The sequence below is a fragment of the Phyllobates terribilis genome, unplaced genomic scaffold, assembly GCF_046119375.1.
Source record: "Phyllobates terribilis strain yellow unplaced genomic scaffold, ASM4611937v1 Scaffold_74__1_contigs__length_7073193, whole genome shotgun sequence".
NCBI lineage: Eukaryota > Metazoa > Chordata > Amphibia > Anura > Dendrobatidae > Phyllobates > Phyllobates terribilis.
In genome coordinates this window covers 26,072-38,940 of record NW_027362834.1, presented here as the reverse complement: position 1 = coordinate 38,940, position 12,869 = coordinate 26,072, and the positions used below count along the sequence as shown (strand labels likewise).

At 49.9% G+C, this 12,869-nt stretch overlaps 6 non-coding genes and 1 pseudogene across 6 annotated transcripts; all 7 read right to left on the bottom strand.

Annotated features, from left to right (window-relative positions):
* Positions 1–92: 92 nt before the first annotated feature.
* On the bottom strand, positions 93–283 carry LOC141194560 (U2 spliceosomal RNA). Its single transcript, XR_012267182.1, has one exon. It is a non-coding gene; the product is annotated as a U2 spliceosomal RNA (small nuclear RNA).
* Positions 284–1,404: 1,121 nt separating this feature from the next.
* LOC141194548 (U2 spliceosomal RNA) lies at positions 1,405–1,595 on the bottom strand. The gene has a single exon (XR_012267171.1). It is a non-coding gene; the product is annotated as a U2 spliceosomal RNA (small nuclear RNA).
* A 1,123-nt stretch (positions 1,596–2,718) lies between these two features.
* Positions 2,719–2,912, bottom strand: LOC141196263 (U2 spliceosomal RNA). The gene has a single exon (XR_012268825.1). It is a non-coding gene; the product is annotated as a U2 spliceosomal RNA (small nuclear RNA).
* A 5,564-nt stretch (positions 2,913–8,476) lies between these two features.
* On the bottom strand, positions 8,477–8,554 carry LOC141196426 (U2 spliceosomal RNA; annotated as a pseudogene).
* Positions 8,555–9,674: 1,120 nt separating this feature from the next.
* LOC141194535 (U2 spliceosomal RNA) lies at positions 9,675–9,865 on the bottom strand. Its single transcript, XR_012267158.1, has one exon. It is a non-coding gene; the product is annotated as a U2 spliceosomal RNA (small nuclear RNA).
* Positions 9,866–10,987: 1,122 nt separating this feature from the next.
* LOC141194523 (U2 spliceosomal RNA) lies at positions 10,988–11,178 on the bottom strand. Its single transcript, XR_012267146.1, has one exon. It is a non-coding gene; the product is annotated as a U2 spliceosomal RNA (small nuclear RNA).
* Positions 11,179–12,299: 1,121 nt separating this feature from the next.
* On the bottom strand, positions 12,300–12,493 carry LOC141196240 (U2 spliceosomal RNA). Its single transcript, XR_012268803.1, has one exon. It is a non-coding gene; the product is annotated as a U2 spliceosomal RNA (small nuclear RNA).
* Between the last annotated feature and the right edge of the window lie 376 nt (positions 12,494–12,869).

Below are 12,869 nucleotides of genomic sequence, written 5' to 3'. Positions count from 1 at the left end.
GCCAAAGAGTCCATCCCAAAATCCGACAAACAAGCAAAATGAACAAAAAGCATTGAATTCAATTCTTTCTGATTTTAGAAACTGCATTAAAGAAGGGGTGCACCGGTCCTGGAGATACTGCAATACCAGGTCAATGCGTGGAGTGGACAGAGCAAGCTCTTTTTCCATCTCCCTGTTCTAAAAATCCATTTAATATATGGTCCCCAGATAGGGGACGTATCAGATATTAAACTGATAAGAACAGATACTACACTTGATCTTAGCCAAAAGGCCGAGAAGCGATAACCAGAATTGGTTTCCGACTACGGTGCCACCCAAGGATTCTGAAAAGTCCATTTGTGGAGATGGCCACCTGGACTCCCGTTAAGAAGACATGCTGTCAACCTCTAGATCCCTCACATGCCTGCACTTTTCGGCTTGCTGCTGCTGCAATCCACGCGTTTTAGATCTGCATAACTCCACCTATTTTAGCACAGTACCCTCAACCCCCGGCTGTTCCCACCCGCCTCAACACCGTTGGAAGGGAGGAGAACCAATTAAGGCTGGGGGGGGGGTGGAACGAGCAGCTGTCTACCCTTAGCAGGAGGGTTGCTGATTAATTACCTCTCCTGCTGCTGCTGCTGCTGGCTGTCCAGCAGCAGACTGAAGGTGGCTGCTGCTGTGCGCAGGTATATAAAGGCTCAGAGCCTATTATGACACGCGCAGCCAGCGTTCCATTGCCACATTCCGTCTACTGCAGGCGGGATACCTGGATGGCTGAATGTCACTGAGAAGCTCACAGAGACCGCCATAAGCAACAGTTTAAAAGAATGCCACAGACTAATCAACCAAACTTTTTGGGTTGGTTTCTCTTTTATAGTCTGCAGGCATTAAATGAAAGAAGTCAGTGTTCCAGCAGAGGGAGACAACGTTTCAGAAAAGGCATTGTAGCAAACCAAAAAAGAAATTTTAAGCGCAGCAGAGTAACCAGCTCACATACCTGTTAGCTCAGGTGAGTTTAAAAGGCTGCTGTTGATAACAAGGGCATTTGCTAAATAGATGGTGTGTGTGCAACAATATACTGAAAGGTCAATTATATTGTGCAGCTTATCTCACCACCTGTAGTTATTTAGGTGAAAGCTCCAAAATGCTTGCCTAATATGTCTGTTTATCCAAAAGGAAGTATAGAGGGAGAGCTAGATAGATAGCATTGCATTACATTACATTACATGGCAATGCAATGCACAGTTGCTGAAGTTGAACCAAAATGAGCTTGTCATCTGGCTTCTGCAACTTTTAACATGAAAAATCCAATGAGGAGAAGAAAAGCAAAGCCAAAGAGTCCATCCCAAAATCCGACAAACAAGCAAAATGAACAAAAAGCATTGAATTCAATTCTTTCTGATTTTAGAAACTGCATTAAAGAAGGGGTGCACCGGTCCTGGAGATACTGCAATACCAGGTCAATGCGTGGAGTGGACAGAGCAAGCTCTTTTTCCATCTCCCTGTTCTAAAAATCCATTTAATATATGGTCCCCAGATAGGGGACGTATCAGATATTAAACTGATAAGAACAGATACTACACTTGATCTTAGCCAAAAGGCCGAGAAGCGATAACCAGAATTGGTTTCCGACTACGGTGCCACCCAAGGATTCTGAAAAGTCCATTTGTGGAGATGGCCACCTGGACTCCCGTTAAGAAGACATGCTGTCAACCTCTAGATCCCTCACATGCCTGCACTTTTCGGCTTGCTGCTGCTGCAATCCACGCGTTTTAGATCTGCATAACTCCACCTCTTTTAGCACAGTACCCTCAACCCCCGGCTGTTCCCACCCGCCTCAACACCGTTGGAAGGGAGGAGAACCAATTAAGGCGGGGGGGGGGGGGTGGAACGAGCAGCTGTCTACCCTTAGCAGGAGGGTTGCTGATTAATTACCTCTCCTGCTGCTGCTGCTGCTGGCTGTCCAGCAGCAGACTGAAGGTGGCTGCTGCTGTGCGCAGGTATATAAAGGCTCAGAGCCTATTATGACACGCGCAGCCAGCGTTCCATTGCCACATTCCGTCTACTGCAGGCGGGATACCTGGATGGCTGAATGTCACTGAGAAGCTCACAGAGACCGCCATAAGCAACAGTTTAAAAGAATGCCACAGACTAATCAACCAAACTTTTTGGGTTGGTTTCTCTTTTATAGTCTGCAGGCATTAAATGAAAGAAGTCAGTGTTCCAGCAGAGGGAGACAACGTTTCAGAAAAGGCATTGTAGCAAACCAAAAAAGAAATTTTAAGCGCAGCAGAGTAACCAGCGCACATACCTGTTAGCTCAGGTGAGTTTAAAAGGCTGCTGTTGATAACAAGGGCATTTGCTAAATAGATGGTGTGTGTGCAACAATATACTGAAAGGTCAATTATATTGTGCAGCTTATCTCACCACCTGTAGTTATTTAGGTGAAAGCTCCAAAATGCTTGCCTAATATGTCTGTTTATCCAAAAGGAAGTATAGAGGGAGAGCTAGATAGATAGCATTGCATTACATTACATTACATGGCAATGCAATGCACAGTTGCTGAAGTTGAACCAAAATGAGCTTGTCATCTGGCTTCTGCAACTTTTAACATGAAAAATCCAATGAGGAGAAGAAAAGCAAAGCCAAAGAGTCCATCCCAAAATCCGACAAACAAGCAAAATGAACAAAAAGCATTGAATTCAATTCTTTCTGATTTTAGAAACTGCATTAAAGAAGGGGTGCACCGGTCCTGGAGATACTGCAATACCAGGTCAATGCATGGAGTGGACAGAGCAAGCTCTTTTTCCATCTCCCTGTTCTAAAAATCCATTTAATATATGGTCCCCAGATAGGGGACGTATCAGATATTAAACTGATAAGAACAGATTTTTTTGATTGAATATATCTTTTATTAGCACAAAAAATAAGTTAACAGACAGTGTACAGTGCCGCAGCCCAGTACACACAGAATTCTACATCACATTTACATAGCATGAGGATACGACGCACTAACTAGACACATCACACCCCTATGCTACACAAAACACTCAATATGAAAGAAAAAGCATGTCAATCAATACAGTACGACGAACCGTGATAAGGGATGGGGATTGGGAAAAAGGGGATGGGGAGGGGAAAATCACAGGCCCGAAGCTTTATTAAAAGACAAGACACATAAGGGGAGAGGGGGAGGAGGGGTTTAGTCCTCATCCTCGTCCTCTGGACCGTCCACGATGGAATAGTCTCTGAGCAGGCTGTGGATCAGCCTGCGGCAGTCCTGGATGGACATCCTCTCCCTCCTCAAGATGAGCCGGTTCCTGGCGACCCAAACGGCATCCTTGAAGCAGTTCATAAGGCGCCAAGCCTCCTGGATGGCTCCGACGGTATGAACCCCAGGGAAGAGTCCGTAAAGCACAGAATGGTGCGATAGGCTCGCCCTGGGGACAGAGTTCCTCAGGTCGTCCTCAAGGGCAGTCAACAGGCGCTGTGCAAATCCGCAGTCCCAAAAAGTGTGCAAAGATGTTTCCTCCACGAAGGGGCACCTTGGGCAGTACCGGGTCTTGCACAGGTTCCGGGCATGCATGAATGACCGGACGGGCAGTCCGCCCTGAATCGCCATCCACGACAAGTCCTTGTGCCCGTTGGTCAGCCTGTCAGACGACACATTTGTCCACACAGTCTCCAGCGTGTCCTGGTGAAGTCCTGTGATGTTCTCCACGTCATCCTTGGCTCTGATGAGCTTGTGGATAGTTTTGGGCTTCCACAAGTCGGGCTTGAGTCCCTCCAGTTGATGCACCCCCACAAATCGAACGACGTCTCCGTAGAACCATGGCGTCGTCCAGTTGTAGGGGAAGGAGCTGTCCCACTTGTCCCAGCCGAGTCGCCTCCAAAGAGGAAGCAGGAAGAAGCGAGACATGGACCTGCCCGCGGAGCCATTCTTGACTTGCAAAGTCCGGCGGACACAATCACACACAAAAGAGGATCGCAGGAGGGTGGGGATATCTGGAACGCCCTTCCCACCCTTGCGAGGCTCCTTGTACATGACGGCCCGCCTGACTCTGTCCATCTTGGATCCCCAGACAAAGTGAAACACTGTCCTGGTAATGGCCCTGCACACAGTGACGTGTGGGGGCCAGGCCTGCGCCGTGTACTGCAAGACGGGCAGGACCTCATTACGCAGGACGAGTGCCTTACCCTCACAAGTGAGGTGTCTGAGGCTCCAGAGTCTGATCCGTTGCTTCACCTTGGCCAAGCGTTCTTGCCAGGACTTGAGGGCCGCTCCTTCCTTCCCGAACCAGACTCCCAGCACCTTGAGGAAATCCGGTTGAATGTTGAAGGGGAAGGGGGCGGAGGAGGCCGGCTGCCAATCCCCGAAGAGCATGGCTTCCGACTTCCTGCAGTTGACTTTGGCCCCTGAAGCCCGGCCGAACCTCTCACACGTCTGGACGAGGGCGTCGACTGAACCACGATCAGCGCAGAAGACGGTGACGTCGTCCATGTAGAGCGAGCACTTGACCTCGTGTCGTCCCGGACCCGGTGCGGTGATCCCTCTGATCTCTCCATTCTGCCGGATAGCCTCTGCGAAGAGTTCTATAACACAAACAAAAAGAAGAGGTGATAGAGGGCAGCCTTGTCTGACCCCAGAGAGGACAGGGAAGGGGTCAGTCTTCCAGCCTTTCACCAACACCGAGCTGTGGATATCAAAATACATCAAACGGACATACGAACAAAACATGTTACCCAAACCTAACCGGTGCAGAGCTCGGCCCATGAACTCGTGGGAAACCCGGTCGAAGGCCTTCTCCTGATCCAAGGAGACCAGGGCCGCGTGTGCGCGGCGGACCTTGATGTACTCGACCGTGTCCCGCACGAGAGCGAGGCTGTCTGCGATGCGACGTCCAGGGATGCCGCAGGTCTGGTCCGGGTGGATGATCCGTCCGATGACCGTCTTAAGTCGTGTCGCCATCGTCTTGGCCAGGATCTTGTAGTCCACGTTGAGCAGAGTGATGGGACGCCAATTCCTCAGGTCGCAACTCTCTCCCTTCCGCTTGTACAGGATCGTGACCATTCCTTCCCTCAAAGATGGAGGCATTCTACCCTCCACCACCATCTCCTCGTACAGGTCCAACAGGTCCGGACAGATGAGGTCTCCCAGCGCTACATAGAGCTCCGCTGGAAGACCATCACTGCCCGGGGTCCTGCCGGTCCTAAAGGATTTAGCGGCAGAGAGCAATTCGCCCACCATCAGAGGTTTGTCCAAGGCTGCCGTGCCTGCAGGATCAAGATGGTTAGTGATACCTGACAGGAAGTTATCAGCAGCGTCGGGGTCGGTAGTCTTGTGGGAGTAGAGTTCGCTGTAGAAGTCGCTGACGACCCTCATCACGTCCTCCTTCCCACGTCGCATGTTTCCGCTCTCGTCTCGCAGCTCGTTCAGGGGCGTGTGACCGGCATGAAGTTTCCTGAAAAAGAATGAGTTACATTTCTCACCCTTCTCCAGATTCTCCACTTTGGAACGGAAGACGATTCGCTTGGACTCCTCCTCAAAGTGCCTTTTCAGGCTCTTCTTGGTCTCCTCCAGCTCCTCCCTCACGTCCCAGCCACAGTGAAGAAGGTCCTGCAGCGACCGCAGCTCGCGCTGCAGCCCTCTGAAGTCCCTCCTCTTCTCACACGCCTGTTGTCGACCCTTGGCCTGAAAGAAACAGCGAAACTCAAGTTTAACATATTCCCACCAATCAGAGACTGTTTGGAAGCTACCCTTGTAGGACTGCCACATTGCGTAGGCTGCTCTCAGCTCCTCCACGACTTCATCCTGAGCCAGCAGAGCACAATTCAGCTTCCAGGAGCCGGGGCCGGACGGAAAACCGTCGCCGAGGACACCTTGTAAGTGAATGGCTCTGTGGTCGGAGAAGAAGCAGGGGACCATCGAGTGCCTACTCTGCCTGACTGCCCGAGAGGTGAACACAAAGTCAATCCTGGAGCGGAGTGAGCCATCCGGTCGGCTCCACGAATAGTTCGTGGAGCCTCTCCCCATGGAGCCCACCACGTCCTGAAGAGAGGCCTCGGTTACCATCTCGATGAGCAGCTTGGACGTGATGTCCAACTTGGCAGATGTGCCAGAACTACGACCATCCTCCTCGATGGGGCAGTTGAAATCCCCGGCCATCACTAAGGTCCTGGTGGTGGCAAGCTGAAGCCGCAGGGTCTGGAAAAGCTCCAAACGCTCATTCTTCAGTGGGGACGCATACACGTTGATGAACCTGACAGGTTCTCCCGCCCAGTTGCCATCTACAACAAGAGCCCTGCCGCAGATGAGCTCCTGGACGGACTCAAGCGTGAATGCGCCCCCCCTGATCAGAATTGCGACCCCTGCAGACTTGCAGTCACCCCCACCGGACCAGTAGGATGGACCGTGGGACCACTCCCTGGCCAGATGTTTGAAGGACCTAGAGGAGGGAAGGGAACATTCCTGCAACATATAAACATCACACAACTGGGAAGTAAGGAAGGCATAAATAGTCTGACGTCTGAACTTGTCCTTGATGCTCCTGACATTAATGGAAAATAAGTTAATATTAGCCATCATGTAGGGAAAAAAGAAAAAGTTAGCGCAGGCAATACACCTTAGTTACCACTCCGGTCGGGTGGTCCCTCGTCGGTGTTGACTGCTGGTGACGGGATCACCAGCAGGCCCTCTTCCTCCATCTGGTCAAGCAGCGCGGCCTCGATCTCGGCGACCACCAGTTCCTCCTCTTCTGGCTCGGCCACCAGGGTCTCAACCATGTGCTCCATCTCTTCTGGCTCAGGGAGGGTATCCTCCTTTTCGCCTACGAAATCCAGAATCTTCTTTTTGGAGGATTCAGTAGCAGGGCTGTCCTCCACCTTCCTCTTTCCCCGGGTTGGAACTGGGGAGACAAGAAGGGGAAAATCCTCCTCGGAATAGATAGCGGCAGGTGGAGGAAAGGTTAATTCCACCACTACCATGGTCTGGGGAGGGAGAGTGGCTGCCGGGGCAGGGGAAAGGACACCTGCTGAGGAGTAGGGGAAGGAGGAAGAGGAAGTGGAATCCTCAGCAGGGGTGGCCGGGGTGGGGGGGGATTGGACGGGGGTGGCAGGGGGAGGGATCGAGAGAGGGGTGACAGAACTCTTACCCTCCTTTGACTTTTTCTTCTGCTTCGGAGCTGCTGGGACCGTCGCTGGGGCTTTGGCCACCGACTCCTTGACCGCTTTGGCCTTGGTCGTCTCGGCCTTGGCCGCTGGGGCCTTGGTCGTCGCGTCCTTGACCTTCACAGGCCTGGTCGTCGGGGCCTTGTCCTCCGGAGCTGGGGTCGTCGCAACCACCGATGCCCAGGATCTCTCACGCTTGGGGCAATCCTTGTACAGATGAGCCGCCAGCCCACACAGGTTGCAGGACGTCTTCTTCGGGCAGTCCTTCGAGCTGTGTCCCGTCACTCGACAAATCCTGCAGGCATCCTCCTTGCAGTCCTTCATCTCGTGGCCGTTCTTGCCGCATCTCCTGCAGTTCCGCGGCATGTCCGGGTAATAGATGAGGCCGTAGGAGTTGCCCAGGGAGAATGTCGGGGGCAGGTGCCGAAGTCCGTCTGAGTACGCCAGGTCCCTGTGAAGTCTAACAGTCACCGACCACTTACCTGTCCAGAAGCCGAGTCCATTCAGGATGTGAGAGGGTTCCTTCACAACCAAACAGAAGCGTCTCAGGAAGGTACAGATGTCTTGGCCTGGGGTGTGCGGGTTGCGCATGGAGACCGTGATCCTCCTTTCGTCCCTCTGGATAGGGCAGCTACCTGTAAAGGCAGAGAAAGAATTATCCGATCCTTTTGCGCTTACCATTTCCCAGAACCTCCTGCAGGTGTTCACAGTGGCGAAGGTGACGAAGAAGATCCCCGTCAAGAAGGTCTGGATGCTGAGGGTGTCCGACCTGGAGAAGCCTCGATCCAGCAGCATCTTCTGGCAGAACACGTCCGAGGACATGTCCGGCACCCTCCCATCCACTTCCTTCAGCTTCAGGGCCACCGTCTGCCGCATCCATGGCTCCAGGGCTGGAGCTTCGTGGCAGGGCTTCTGGGGTCCCTTCTGCTGGCCAGTCGTGGAGGCAGAGTCCTTGGGGTCAGAATCGGCTCCTGGCTGGGCCCTCCTGGCTGTCCCCTGCTCCAGGCTCTTCTTTTCGGCCTTCCTCGCAGCGCTTGCCATGGCTTTCCTCCTGCAGTTACTTCTTGGAGCTGGATCTGGAGCTCTTCCCGAAATGGGTGGAGCTATGCAGATTCTTCTCCCGTCGTGTTCTGGACAAATTCCCCGAAAGGTCTTTGTCTCGATGATTTTCTTACTCAAAGATTCCACAGGACAGCACGATTCTTCTCCGAGTCTTCGTCTTCTTCTGGATTCTTTAGAGCTTCTTCCTCCCACCGATATCCGCCTTCCTTCTCCGATGTCAGCTGCGCTCCGAAGCTCTTCTCCTTCCGAGTTCGATCGCTCTCGTCAAGTGTAGATCGTAGCTCTTGTGTTCTTAAAAGAACAGATACTACACTTGATCTTAGCCAAAAGGCCGAGAAGCGATAACCAGAATTGGTTTCCGACTACGGTGCCACCCAAGGATTCTGAAAAGTCCATTTGTGGAGATGGCCACCTGGACTCCCGTTAAGAAGACATGCTGTCAACCTCTAGATCCCTCACATGCCTGCACTTTTCGGCTTGCTGCTGCTGCAATCCACGCGTTTTAGATCTGCATAACTCCACCTCTTTTAGCACAGTACCCTCAACCCCCGGCTGTTCCCACCCGCCTCAACACCGTTGGAAGGGAGGAGAACCAATTAAGGCGGGGGGGGGGTGGAACGAGCAGCTGTCTACCCTTAGCAGGAGGGTTGCTGATTAATTACCTCTCCTGCTGCTGCTGCTGCTGGCTGTCCAGCAGCAGACTGAAGGTGGCTGCTGCTGTGCGCAGGTATATAAAGGCTCAGAGCCTATTATGACACGCGCAGCCAGCGTTCCATTGCCACATTCCGTCTACTGCAGGCGGGATACCTGGATGGCTGAATGTCACTGAGAAGCTCACAGAGACCGCCATAAGCAACAGTTTAAAAGAATGCCACAGACTAATCAACCAAACTTTTTGGGTTGGTTTCTCTTTTATAGTCTGCAGGCATTAAATGAAAGAAGTCAGTGTTCCAGCAGAGGGAGACAACGTTTCAGAAAAGGCATTGTAGCAAACCAAAAAAGAAATTTTAAGCGCAGCAGAGTAACCAGCTCACATACCTGTTAGCTCAGGTGAGTTTAAAAGGCTGCTGTTGATAACAAGGGCATTTGCTAAATAGATGGTGTGTGTGCAACAATATACTGAAAGGTCAATTATATTGTGCAGCTTATCTCACCACCTGTAGTTATTTAGGTGAAAGCTCCAAAACGCTTGCCTAATATGTCTGTTTATCCGAAAGGAAGTATAGAGGGAGAGCTAGATAGATAGCATTGCATTACATTACATTACATGGCAATGCAATGCACAGTTGCTGAAGTTGAACCAAAATGAGCTTGTCATCTGGCTTCTGCAACTTTTAACATGAAAAATCCAATGAGGAGAAGAAAAGCAAAGCCAAAGAGTCCATCCCAAAATCCGACAAACAAGCAAAATGAACAAAAAGCATTGAATTCAATTCTTTCTGATTTTAGAAACTGCATTAAAGAAGGGGTGCACCGGTCCTGGAGATACTGCAATACCAGGTCAATGCGTGGAGTGGACAGAGCAAGCTCTTTTTCCATCTCCCTGTTCTAAAAATCCATTTAATATATGGTCCCCAGATAGGGGACGTATCAGATATTAAACTGATAAGAACAGATACTACACTTGATCTTAGCCAAAAGGCCGAGAAGCGATAACCAGAATTGGTTTCCGACTACGGTGCCACCCAAGGATTCTGAAAAGTCCATTTGTGGAGATGGCCACCTGGACTCCCGTTAAGAAGACATGCTGTCAACCTCTAGATCCCTCACATGCCTGCACTTTTCGGCTTGCTGCTGCTGCAATCCACGCGTTTTAGATCTGCATAACTCCACCTCTTTTAGCACAGTACCCTCAACCCCCGGCTGTTCCCACCCGCCTCAACACCGTTGGAAGGGAGGAGAACCAATTAAGGCGGGGGGGTGGGGTGGAACGAGCAGCTGTCTACCCTTAGAAGGAGGGTTGCTGATTAATTACCTCTCCTGCTGCTGCTGCTGCTGGCTGTCCAGCAGCAGACTGAAGGTGGCTGCTGCTGTGCGCAGGTATATAAAGGCTCAGAGCCTATTATGACACGCGCAGTCAGCGTTCCATTGCCACATTCCGTCTACTGCAGGCGGGATACCTGGATGGCTGAATGTCACTGAGAAGCTCACAGAGACCGCCATAAGCAACAGTTTAAAAGAATGCCACAGACTAATCAACCAAACTTTTTGGGTTGGTTTCTCTTTTATAGTCTGCAGGCATTAAATGAAAGAAGTCAGTGTTCCAGCAGAGGGAGACAACGTTTCAGAAAAGGCATTGTAGCAAACCAAAAAAGAAATTTTAAGCGCAGCAGAGTAACCAGCTCACATACCTGTTAGCTCAGGTGAGTTTAAAAGGCTGCTGTTGATAACAAGGGCATTTGCTAAATAGATGGTGTGTGTGCAACAATATACTGAAAGGTCAATTATATTGTGCAGCTTATCTCACCACCTGTAGTTATTTAGGTGAAAGCTCCAAAATGCTTGCCTAATATGTCTGTTTATCCAAAAGGAAGTATAGAGGGAGAGCTAGATAGATAGCATTGCATTACATTACATTACATGGCAATGCAATGCACAGTTGCTGAAGTTGAACCAAAATGAGCTTGTCATCTGGCTTCTGCAACTTTTAACATGAAAAATCCAATGAGGAGAAGAAAAGCAAAGCCAAAGAGTCCATCCCAAAATCCGACAAACAAGCAAAATGAACAAAAAGCATTGAATTCAATTCTTTCTGATTTTAGAAACTGCATTAAAGAAGGGGTGCACCGGTCCTGGAGATACTGCAATACCAGGTCAATGCGTGGAGTGGACAGAGCAAGCTCTTTTTCCATCTCCCTGTTCTAAAAATCCATTTAATATATGGTCCCCAGATAGGGGACGTATCAGATATTAAACTGATAAGAACAGATACTACACTTGATCTTAGCCAAAAGGCCGAGAAGCGATAACCAGAATTGGTTTCCGACTACGGTGCCACCCAAGGATTCTGAAAAGTCCATTTGTGGAGATGGCCACCTGGACTCCCGTTAAGAAGACATGCTGTCAACCTCTAGATCCCTCACATGCCTGCACTTTTCGGCTTGCTGCTGCTGCAATCCACGCGTTTTAGATCTGCATAACTCCACCTCTTTTAGCACAGTACCCTCAACCCCCGGCTGTTCCCACCCGCCTCAACACCGTTGGAAGGGAGGAGAACCAATTAAGGCTGGGGGGGGGGTGGAACGAGCAGCTGTCTACCCTTAGCAGGAGGGTTGCTGATTAATTACCTCTCCTGCTGCTGCTGCTGCTGGCTGTCCAGCAGCAGACTGAAGGTGGCTGCTGCTGTGCGCAGGTATATAAAGGCTCAGAGCCTATTATGACACGCGCAGCCAGCGTTCCATTGCCACATTCCGTCTACTGCAGGCGGGATACCTGGATGGCTGAATGTCACTGAGAAGCTCACAGAGACCGCCATAAGCAACAGTTTAAAAGAATGCCACAGACTAATCAACCAAACTTTTTGGGTTGGTTTCTCTTTTATAGTCTGCAGGCATTAAATGAAAGAAGTCAGTGTTCCAGCAGAGGGAGACAACGTTTCAGAAAAGGCATTGTAGCAAACCAAAAAAGAAATTTTAAGCGCAGCAGAGTAACCAGCTCACATACCTGTTAGCTCAGGTGAGTTTAAAAGGCTGCTGTTGATAACAAGGGCATTTGCTAAATAGATGGTGTGTGTGCAACAATATACTGAAAGGTCAATTATATTGTGCAGCTTATCTCACCACCTGTAGTTATTTAGGTGAAAGCTCCAAAATGCTTGCCTAATATGTCTGTTTATCCAAAAGGAAGTATAGAGGGAGAGCTAGATAGATAGCATTGCATTACATTACATTACATGGCAATGCAATGCACAGTTGCTGAAGTTGAACCAAAATGAGCTTGTCATCTGGCTTCTGCAACTTTTAACATGAAAAATCCAATGAGGAGAAGAAAAGCAAAGCCAAAGAGTCCATCCCAAAATCCGACAAACAAGCAAAATGAACAAAAAGCATTGAATTCAATTCTTTCTGATTTTAGAAACTGCATTAAAGAAGGGGTGCACCGGTCCTGGAGATACTGCAATACCAGGTCAATGCGTGGAGTGGACAGAGCAAGCTCTTTTTCCATCTCCCTGTTCTAAAAATCCATTTAATATATGGTCCCCAGATAGGGGACGTATCAGATATTAAACTGATAAGAACAGATTTTTTTGATTGAATATATCTTTTATTAGCACAAAAAATAAGTTAACAGACAGTGTACAGTGCCGCAGCCCAGTACACACAGAATTCTGCATCACATTTACATAGCATGAGGATACGACGCACTAACTAGACACATCACACCCCTATGCTACACAAAACACTCAATATGAAAGAAAAAGCATGTCAATCAATACAGTACGACGAACCGTGATAAGGGATGGGGATTGGGAAAAAGGGGATGGGGAGGGGAAAATCACAGGCCCGAAGCTTTATTAAAAGACAAGACACATAAGGGGAGAGGGGGAGGAGGGGTTTAGTCCTCATCCTCGTCCTCCGGACCGTCCACGATGGAATAGTCTCTGAGCAGGCTGTGGATCAGCCTGCGGCAGTCCTGGATGGACATCCTCTCCCTCCTCA